The sequence below is a fragment of the Lutra lutra genome, chromosome 14 (assembly GCF_902655055.1).
Source record: "Lutra lutra chromosome 14, mLutLut1.2, whole genome shotgun sequence".
NCBI lineage: Eukaryota > Metazoa > Chordata > Mammalia > Carnivora > Mustelidae > Lutra > Lutra lutra.
The window spans coordinates 72,591,027-72,601,845 of NC_062291.1; the positions used below are offsets into that span (position 1 = coordinate 72,591,027).

Consider the following 10,819-nt stretch of genomic DNA (forward strand, 5'->3'; position numbering starts at 1 on the left):
ACGGTTACTAGAGTAATCTACCACCGGTGGTCTTGTAAGGGGATCCGCTGTAAGAGTTCACATCAAAACTAGAGTTCAAGGCTTCTCTGGGTTTCTCCCGGCCAGAGGCCAGGACTCTTCCTCCACCTCACACTCTCTGGGTCCTCACACTAGTCCCCTGTCCTGATTAATGTGTCCTGTCAGGCTCTGGTACTCAAGGATCTACAAGACTTAGAGACCGAGTGTCCAAGCCTAGCACCCCTGTGTTCCTGGCCAAGAATCCCCCTATTGTTGTTGTTGTTTTGTTTTAACAGGCTTAAAAACATAGAAAAATAAAATATGTAGCTGATTTTTTAAAATCTAAATAATATATAAGAATAAAAATGAAAGTGAGAATACCTCAACCCTTTCTACGTAATCGACTCTTCTAGATTTTTCTTCTGAAGACATTCCAGCATTATCTGAGCTCACAAGTGCTTCTCATTTCTGCCTTAAGACTTCGGAGCTACAGGAATTCTCCAGGTTTGCAAAAGCAGGCAAGGGATTGAGTGGGTTTTCCAGCTTCTGCAGATGTTCTCAATCTTCTGGTGACTCCCTCCCAACTGGCTACTAGTCCACATTTGTTTAACTCAGAACGCCTGAGCAGGGAGTCACCTCCATCCCCCTGGAGCTCATTCTCAAGGGGCTGGGGACAGATTTTGAGGGCTGACACAGCACTGAGTGATGCTGCTGCATCCACATGGGATCAGGCATGAGTTCCTCGTAGGAAACCCTGAGCTGTAGCAGCCGGGAGGGTGTTTTAAGGCACTACATGGGGAGCCTGATGGAGCCCAGGTCTCTACCACCTAGGGAAACGTCTTTCTCTCAGATTCCAATTAGGAATTTATTTCCCCCACCAAATGCTGCAGAGTTAACTCCTCCCCTTGGCATAGTATATGCAGGGTGGTAAAGAGCTCGACATTGCATCCTAGAGCAAGCAGGCGTGGGACAGAGCCCAAGGAGCTCATGCCCCCAGGGGTGGGAGACAGCAGGGACAGACAGGCTGGTGGTGAGGAGACTGTACTGGGGCGGGGGGGGGGGATTGATTTATAACTGGAAGTCTATTCCTCTTAATCATTTTCACCTATTTCGCCCATATTTGGAAGTTGCAAAGAGAATCGATCTCGAAAGTTTTCATCACAAGAAAAAAGAATGTTGTAACTATGTAAGATGACAGATACTTAGCCAGACTTATTGTGATTAAGATCATCTCATAATGGACACAAATGCTGAATCATGATGTTGTGCATCTGAAACTAATATAATGTTGTGTGTCCATTTTGCCTCAATTAAAAAAGAAAAATATTGCTGTATCTCAACACACAACTGACAATAGCTAATATAATGCAAAATGAGACTCTGGTGGGAGCAAAGCTCTTAATGACAACTTGCATCTCAAAAGCTTGAATAAAACAATTCCTTGAAATGTAAAAAAAAAAAAAAAAAAAAAATCACCATAACAAGGACATGGGCTGAAACCAGAGACGATGACCGTGACCTCTCAGACCAGCGTGGGACCTGCAAAAGGGGAGCAGCCGCATACCCTGGACCCAGGCAGAAAAGGATCCAGACTAGAGCAAAACAGGTACTTTTTTTTTTCTCAGCTACACCAAACACAGGATTTTCACCAATTCCCTGTGCTCAGGAAATTAATATAATGATCATCTAAATCAGGAGTGCAGGTACATATGTGCATAAGATGCATGTGTGCAATCTATATCTTTCTTCCATTAACTGCAATAAACCACAATTCTCCATTAATCAGGATGGTTTCTAGTTATTCTTATGGGATCTTTTTTATTGTTTTCTTACAGCTGCATATTAAAGAACTCCCGCAGGTAGTGTTGGGGGGGGGAAATGCGGCGGGGGGGGGGGGGGGGGGACGGTGGGGAGTGGGGAGGGCGCGGCTATGCAGATGCTCTCCAAATAGTGTCAGCAAGGTGCTGCTGGCCAGAGTGGGTTGGGCCCGGGCAGGCCTCACTCTTTGCTGAATCTTGCTTTAATAGGTTTATTTCCGCCTGTTCTCAGGACACAGTGTACTTCCTCATTAGGTCTGAATTCACCCTTTCTAGGAAGATCCTCATTCCCTCACCACCTTTTTTTTTTTTTTTTTTTATTAACTATAGCAGTTCTGAGTGTCTTTCCCCGCCCCTTTCTGCTTCCATTCCACTCCCTTCTATTCCCCAACCTCTTTTTTGAAATAACACTTTTTTGTTATTAAACTTGTCCCATGATCTCTTTTTTATTTTTCCTCTGGGTTCTGGGAGAATTTCTCAATTTTATCTTCTCCTTCGCTGAATTTAAATTCTTTTTTTTTTTTTAAGATTTTATTTATTTATTTGACAGAAGAGATCACAAGTAGGCAGAGAGGCAGGCAGATAGAGAGAGAAGCAGGCTCCCTGCCAAGCAGAAAGTCTGATGCATGGCTCGATCCCAGGACCCTGAGATTATGACCTGAGCCGAAGGCAGAGGCTTAACCCACTGAGCCACCCAGGGGCCCCTGAATTGAAATTCCTATCGAGCACCACCCTTCCTCCTACCCCCCTGGGTTGCAATGTAGCAATCGCAGTTCCCACCTCCAGATCTCCCCACCTGCTCTCGGACACTTCCTCCCCAAGATCACCTTGGTCATTGTCCCAGGAAACGTGTCTTCTTGGACCTTATTTGAACTCAAATTAAACCTTTTTTTTGCACAGAGTTTATTTCATTGTTTGTTTTGCATGTTTGCTTGATTCCTCCCGAGGGCTCTTTTCTGTAGAACTTGGAGTCGTCTATGTCACATGTATCCTGAGTCGAGCCTTCCAGAGACAGGTGGATGAGCCAGTGGGAGTGGAGGTACAGTCTTTCAAACATGATGGGGCCACCTGTTGGATTTCTTTTTTTTTTTTTTTTAAGGTTTTGTTTATTTATTTGACAGAGAGACAGCTAGAGAGGGAACATAAGCAGTGGGAGAGGGAGAGAGAAGCAGGCTCCCCACTGAGCAGGGAGCTCAGTGCAGGGGTAGATCCCAGGACCCCTGGGATCATGACCTGAACCAAAGGCAGATGCTTAACAGACTGAGATGCCCAGGCACCCCCACCTGTTGGATTTCTTACACAAGAGATTCACTCCGGTTTCTCCATAATCCAGCAGCTTCAGCAGAGAGCCCAGTGGGGCTGCGGAGAAGGCTTCACCTTCAGGCCAGAGACCCTGTCCATGAGTATAGCCATACACATGCTTTGCCTGACACCACCATCCTCTGAGCAGCCACCCCAGGGTCCCTGACCCTGCCTGGCACCACTGTCCACTCGGAGGGCTGGTGCAGGAATGTGCTGTTCCCCAAAGGCTGGGGAGGGTCTATGCCTTTTCCATTTCCCAGAGAAGTGGCTCCTTTACTTGTGTGTGTAGTAAGATGTGGGTGGGAGAGGTCACACTAACCAGTATTCTTCTTAGGGAGAGCACTGTGTTTAGAGGAAAGAATTTGACGAGCTGCTTGGCAGAGTGGATGAAACGCCAGAGACATACTCTTAGCACTGAAGGGGATGGCTTCGCTGGGGACCACGAGGCAGGGAGAGGGATTGGTTTTGCTCCTGAGAAGTAAGGGGGCAGGGGCGGAGGAGGGCAGAGAAAATACAAGGAGGAAGGGAAGACACAGAAATGGCAGACACCCATACACTGGGCGCCAACACCAGCCTCATTGCCTTCACTCACATCTTGAGTTCAGGCACGGTTTCTCGATATCAATATTATTGGCACATGGGACCAGCTCATTCTTTGTCGTGGTGGGCTGTCGCATCCCTGGGCTCTACCCTCTAGAAGCCACTAGCATCCCTCCCCCAGTTGTGACAACCAAATATGTCTCCAGACGCTCACAGATGTCCCCTGGGAGGCAAAAAACTGTCCCAGAGGCAGGGGCAGGGGGGAACCAACCGACTTAAGACCACTGAGCTCATGACATGCCTGTTTTGAGGGAATTCTCTGTAGAAAGTGTTGAAGGGTTGGAGTTTCTGGCCAGACTGATATGGGGCCAAGCAGGGGTGGTGTGGGGACCGAGGGGGCAGAGACAGAAGGGATAGTGAGAACATAAGCCCCAGGAATTCACAGATATGGCGGGTCAGGCTTTGAAGTGTTTCAGACTGGGTTCTCCGGGGCAGGGAGTTTGCCCATGGTCTGCATTTCACAGTCAGCCCCACATGGAGTCATCCCTTCTTTAATCTGCTGGAGTCTGAGCTATAGATGACAGAACTTCCTCCGTGTTCCCGGCACATGGCTGCCAGTCTTCCTTAGTTTCCAGCTCTAAGGCAGGCGGTTCGTGTTTCTTCAGTGGGAATCTGGGAGAGGCTGGACATCACCCCACCTGGGCGTTGTCCTGCCAACCAAGTCTCTATGCCCATTTTGAGTTTCCTCCATTAGGCAGAGACATCACGAGCCTTTAGGTTGACACAAGTGCTATGTGTCTCACACAGGAAGGTGGGCATTGCTGACTGGCGTGTCAGATATTTCAGGCAAAGGCAGAGCAAAAGTTTAGGTGCTTCCTTCACTATAGATGTGTCCCAAAAGCGTGTATGGTCAAATAATAAATTATTTATTTATTTATTTGCCTAGGCTGATCAATACTTAGCTCCTAGAGGCTTCCATTTCCCATGTGAGCACTTGGACTACTTTATGCTTCACGGTGCCCACTTTTCTCCATCATATACCAAGATCCCTAGGATTTTCTTAAAATTCCTTCCCTCTCTCCTCCTCTGCCAGGTTCCCATTCTCTACCAGAATCCTAAATGCATAATGGTAGTTTACCTGATATTTGAATTCAAATGAGCAAATGCATGTTAGGGCTTGGATCAGAATGGTGAGAACATGGAAACCAAGACTCCACGATTCATTGAGTGATTCGTAGGTGTCCTCCCTCAACTACAAGAATTGCTCTAACAGCAAAATCCCGTTTTAAAGATTAAGAAACTGAAGTTCAGAAAGGTTAAGTAACTTCCCTGTTGTTTCTCTCCGAGGGACTCAATAATCTGACTACAAACCCTTTCTCTTTATGATATTGTAAAATGATGCGAAAGAGAAGAGCTGTAATGTGTAGGTTTAGGTCCTACATACATTCATGGAAGGGGAGTTTGCTTTTAAAAACAGGGTTGTTGGGGGCGCCTGGGTGGCTCAGCCAACTGAGCTTCCCACTCTTGATTTAGGCTTGGGTCATGATCTCGGGGTCTTGAGATCGAGCCCCACATGGGAGTCTGCTTGAGATTCTCTCCCTCTGCTCCTCCCTCCTGCTCTCTCTCTTTCTAAAATAAATGAATAAATCTTAAAAAAAAGGGGGGGGGGAGTTGTTATTTTCAAAATTCTAGCCTTCAGGTAGATCTCTAAAGGTAGAATTTGGGGTCAAAGGTAATGAACAAATTTTCGAGGCTCACAGTACATATTGCCAGAGTCCCTTCTTTTGAAATGTTTGCCACTTGGACAGGTGAAAATATACTATCTTTTCATTTTTTTAAAAGATTTATTTATTTATTTATTTGACAGAGAGAGAGAGATCACAAGTAGGCAGAGAGGCAGGCAGACGAGGAGGGGGAAGCAGGCTCCCTGCTGAGCAGAGAGCCCGATGTGCAGCTCGATCCCAAGACCCTGAGATCATGACCTGAGCCGAAGGCAGAGGCTTAACCACTGAGCCACCCAGGCACCCTACTATCTTTTCATTTTATTGTGCATTTTTAAAAAAGATTTTATTTATTTATTTGACAGACAGAGATCACAGAGATCATAGGCAGAGAGGCAGGCAGAGAGAGGAGGGGGGAAGCAGGCTCCCTGCTGAGCAGAGAGCCCAATGCGGGGCTTGATCCAGGACCCCGGGATCATGACCTGAGCCGAAGGCAGAGGCTTTAACCCACCAAGCCACCCAGGGGCCCCTATTGTGCATTCTTTCCTTACCTCCGAGGTTGAACATTCTTTAACTTTTATTGGGTGTGTGCACTTCTGTTCATGTCCTTTGCCTGTTTTTCTGGTGTACTTTTTCTTAATATTTTGTAAAGTCTGCTTGTAAAAGAAAGCTATTAACCCTTTATCATAGTGTCAAAATATTTTTGCCAGTTTATCATTTGGCTTTTTATTGTTTAGTGTTTCTTTAGATACAGGAGAATTTCTTTTATTTTGTGGAAAAATCTCATTCTTTTTCAGAACAATTACTTTCATTGATGTGGTACTTAGAAAGTGTTCAATTGTGACATTTTCTTCTGCCTTTAAAAGGCTTCATGTCTTACTTTTATGCTAATCCATCTGTAATGTATTTTAATATATCCGATGAGGCTGTAACTTCAATCTCTTACAAATAACCAATTTCTCTACCACTTTTTGAATAACTCCCATCTTCCTCCATTAGTTCCTTATGATCTATTAAATACAGAAATGTCCTGGGGTCTCTTTAAGGTTATGTGTTCTGTTCTGTCTATCCATTTATTAATTCTTTTGCCCAGAGCATAACATTTGAAAGTAGCTTTTTGATCTCCTTTAACATTTAAGGCTCCTTTCTCTTCCCGTTATCCTTTCCCCAGATTTCCTTAGCTCTGTTGGCATGTTAATTCCAAAAGAAGTTTAATGTGTTATGCCATTTGTTTTTAAGAGAAGCAAAATACAGGCACCTGGGTGGCTCAGTGGGTTAAGCCTCTGCCTTCGGCCCAAGTGATGATCTCAGCGTCCTGGGATCGAGCCCCGCATCAGGCTCTCTGCTCAGCAGGGAGCCTGCTTCCCCCTCTCTCTTTGCCTGTCTCTCTGCCTACTTGTGATTTCTCTCTGTGTGTGTCAAATAAATAAATAAAATCTTAAAAAAAAGAGAGAGAGAGAGAAGCAAAATCCCATTGTTTCCATGGAGGCTGGTTAGTTTTCACTACCTGGAGTTCTCCCAGCCTGCCTCTGGGGCTTTTAGGTGTCCCTGCCCCTCTCTTTGCCCAGAATGCTCTTCTCTTCCCACCCCACCTCATCACCTGGGTAATTCTGGCCACTGTTCATCCTTCTGTCTCCCATCCTCCTTTCCCTGAGCCACTTAGGAGCAGAGGCAGAATCTTGTTCTAATCCTCTGCCCTGCAGTCCAACTTCCAGCCAAAGGGCTGAATAAAAGAGAAGGTTTAAAATGAGGTGGATGTGGGAGGCTAGCTTCACCCTTGATCTTGAGCAGACACTAGAGTGACTTTCTGAACTCAGAACGCCCCGAGGCCACTTCCTAATCTCCAGTCACTCGAAAAGCCTTCCATCAAATCCATGCCTTGCTCTCACCTCCCGCAGAACTGCTGTAACACAGCCCACGTGAAGGGCTATTATGAGATGGTTTCTGTGAAGGACCCAAGTCGAGGGCTTATGGAACTGAATCTTAATTCTGACAGCACGAAGTGTGAACAAACATTACCATGCTTTATTGCTCCAAATCTGTTGCTGAATTCTTGTTTCTGTACGAGTCAGAAGCCCAATAAACAACTTCTGCAAGGTTCCAACAAGCACTTTGTCATCCCGGAGGTTCTGAATGATCCGTAGTCTTTCTCCTGATCCCAACCCCAACCCCAGGAATATACTTTCCGTCTAAAGCATTAAACCTGAAAGTCCGTCCATACCTCTTAGGGTCATCAGAGGCATTTAAGAAAAGAAGAGATGCTTGAAGTCCTATCTGGAGCGGAAACAGGCAGCCTTAAGATCAAATAATTGCAACAGCATCTCTCTTTGCGGGGAGCATGAACACTGAGGGAGGGGGCTGTATACTTATTTTCATATCTATCTTCATGTAGCTTCCAATTTCAAGGATGGAGGGAGGGGCTTACTCTCAAAATGCAGTGACTGTCTCGTTGGGAACAAGTTGGACTGGAAATAGAAAGGGGGCCATATTCCTCTCCAGTGACGCTCTCCACCAAAGATGCTTAATTTGTCCTGGGTAAACAATCATCACCCCTTCTGAATCTGCACTTCTACCCCGTGTTAGCAAATAAGTGGTAGGATAGTCCCTTGAATGTGCGTGGGTGTGTTGAGTGTTCAAATCTGTACCAAGATTTTATGAACAGGCTACTCTATGCTCTGGTCCTATATATAGGCCGAGGCGCAGGGCCCTGCCTGAGCGGGAGGATGGAGAACGCTGCTTGCATTTATCACCCAGGCCCACACGCCCACACCCAACTGTCACAGAGCCTGAAATTCCTACCATTAGAGTTACTACTTTTGGTCGAGGCAGAGGGCTTCAAGAAAACCCTTGCTCAAATATAAATATAACAGTCAAGAACGCTTCCGTGACACTCAGTTGCAAGCAGCATCTTATTTTTTTATTTTTCTATTGCAAATAAAAAAAGGGCTGGGTGGTTTTAGAAGAAGAGACTAGAGAACTGGGATTCGTAACTTGACAGCGGTGAAAGCTGGCAGACATCACGTCCACTGAGCGATGAAGGCTGACATGATCAGTGATGTCATAAACCCTCCAATGACAGGATGTGATTAGAAGAGCACTTCACCCTTGTGGGATTTTTTTCCCCAGGTCCCACAACCCCAGTCCAAGCATGAGAAAAATATCTGACAAACTCAGTTTGGGAGACATTCTACAGGATAGTTGGCCACTACTCCTTAGGACAGTCAAGGTCATGAAAAACTAGGGAAGATAGAAACGCTGTCATAGACTGGAGGAGACTGGAGAGGCTGATTAAATACTATGTGGCCCCTTTGATTGGATCCTGGAACAGAAAAGGGCATTAGTGGAAAAACTGGAGACATCCAAATAAAGTTGGGGGTTTAGTTGGTATAATGAATCAATGGGCCCGAGCACTTCAAACCTGTGTTGTTCCAGGATCAACTGTACGTGTGGCTATTGTCCCCAGCTGTCTGCCCGGGACTGCAGTTCCATCTGAAGTGAGCCTCGCTAGCTGCATGAGTCCAGACCAACCGGTCCGGGTGCTGGCAGGCAGTTAATGCCCTGTGCACCCCTCCTTGCATGCCAGGCTCAGTAGTGGAGCTCACTTGCCTGGGCTGTCAGAGTCACGCACAGCAATACCTGATCATTCTCTGTCCTCCAGGTGACCAGCCCTGGTGGTCCAAAGTGTCACCGTTCATCAGGTAGTGCCTGCAACTGGGTTGGGTCTTCACTATTTCAAGATCTCCCCTCCTTCCCTCCAACCAGCCTTGGAGCTCCACCCCTACCACCTTCTTCCCCTCCCCTTCAACCCATGGAGCCCTCCTTACCCCAGTTGGGTTGAGTCCTGTCTCCTAGATGACTGAAAACAAAGGCATCTAATGCTCCCCTGAGACAGAAGTCCGGATATCCAGAACACAGAACCTGGTCCCTCTGTTGGGAGAAGGAAAAAAAATACCTCTCACTCTTTCTGATGAGCTTACAGCTGAGAAAAATAGGCATAGTTCATTCTCAAGCTCGTGATTCTGCTCCATTAGATGTTCAGTATATGGCCTTGAACTCATAAATGGAGGGTGACACATGACACAGTAATGGGAAGAAGTGGCACCAGGTCCCGTACTGCCTTCCACCCCTAAGAGGGAGATGGAGAACAAAAAGACGGATAAGTCCTCTCCATAAATGGTCAGCCAGGAGCACTTGCCAGGATGTCAATGGGACTAGCCAACAGGAAGTACCATGGGTTCTTTACCAGCTTGGACTACTCCAAGGTGGGACCACTCCACATAGAAATAAGGCTCGCTGTGTCAGAAGAGAACCTTGAAATGTACACGAGAATTGTCTCCCTCGATATGAGTCTACACTAGACTGCCCTGTGAGGCTTCTGTCCCTCCTTTGCAGCTATGCATGAGCTCGCGCTAAGGGTCAGGTAGTCACAGAATCCAGAGTGCCTGCCATGCTTATGGGAGAACTGGGAAAAAGGAGACCCAGCCTCGAGGATTCAGAGATCATGGGGTCTGGACCACCCCAGGTGCTACTCCAGACAGAACAACACCAACCTGAGCAAAAGCAACCAGGGTGCATTGGGGTGGGTAGTTCTAGAGCATGAGCCCCCTTCCACTGGACAAGGTTGGGTTTCCCAAAAGAGATTGGGGCTGAGGAAGATTTGCATAGCAATCTCTGGAGAAGGAGGAACAACCTGAGAACCAGAGGAGCTGGTTAGGATTTGGGGGCATGCTGCCTAGGGTGGTGGGCACTGCAATCAGGTCATAGATGATTCAGAAGTTGGTCTGGTCTGAGAGGGGTCACAGTGCAAGCAACAATCCCTTTGCTCAGGGAGAAGGCAGTAGAACAACCCCTAGGAACAGCTCAAGGATTGATTTGGGGGATTGTTGTTGACTGCATAGCCTCCAGGCTTCATTGTCTAGCCCTCCTGGGATTCTAGAAGTATCTAACACACTTGGATAAATTCCTTTCTGCTCTAAGGGGCCAGACTTGGCCTCTGTTACTTGCCATTAAGAACCCTGACTGACACATGTTAACTCCTTTCATCCCAAATTTTCTTAGATAAATCACCAGAAAATGATTCATTTGAGCCTAGAAACAGTAAACGAAAGGGACTTTAGCAAAAAGAGACTAAAAATGTGGTTTTGTTTCCTCCTTCCGCAACGCGTATTAAATAAGACCATCTTACATTACTTCGGAGCCTCAGAGACTCAGAAACCACAAGTAAGCACATGAAGAAGGTTTGTGAGTTCATTATAACACCATTTGCTAAGTTTGGCCTGTGGTTTTCCTCTCATAATGAAATGTGAAGAATGGGGGAGGTGAGCTCTGTCGTGTGTTGCTGCTAATGTTTTTAACCAAGGATCTGAAGTTGTTTGATATTTTTGGCTTCATAATGCCCATGTCCAGTCCTGTTTTGGACATAAAGTAAGGTTGGAGTCCAAA

At 46.4% G+C, this 10,819-nt stretch overlaps 1 long non-coding RNA gene across 1 annotated transcript; it reads right to left on the reverse strand.

The window, feature by feature from the left end:
• Positions 1–8,288: 8,288 nt before the first annotated feature.
• LOC125084572 (uncharacterized) lies at positions 8,289–9,418 on the reverse strand. The gene is made up of 3 exons (XR_007122645.1): positions 9,202–9,418; positions 8,796–9,045; positions 8,289–8,696 (listed from the first exon to the last, which is right to left on the reverse strand). It is a non-coding gene; the product is annotated as an uncharacterized LOC125084572 (long non-coding RNA).
• Between the last annotated feature and the right edge of the window lie 1,401 nt (positions 9,419–10,819).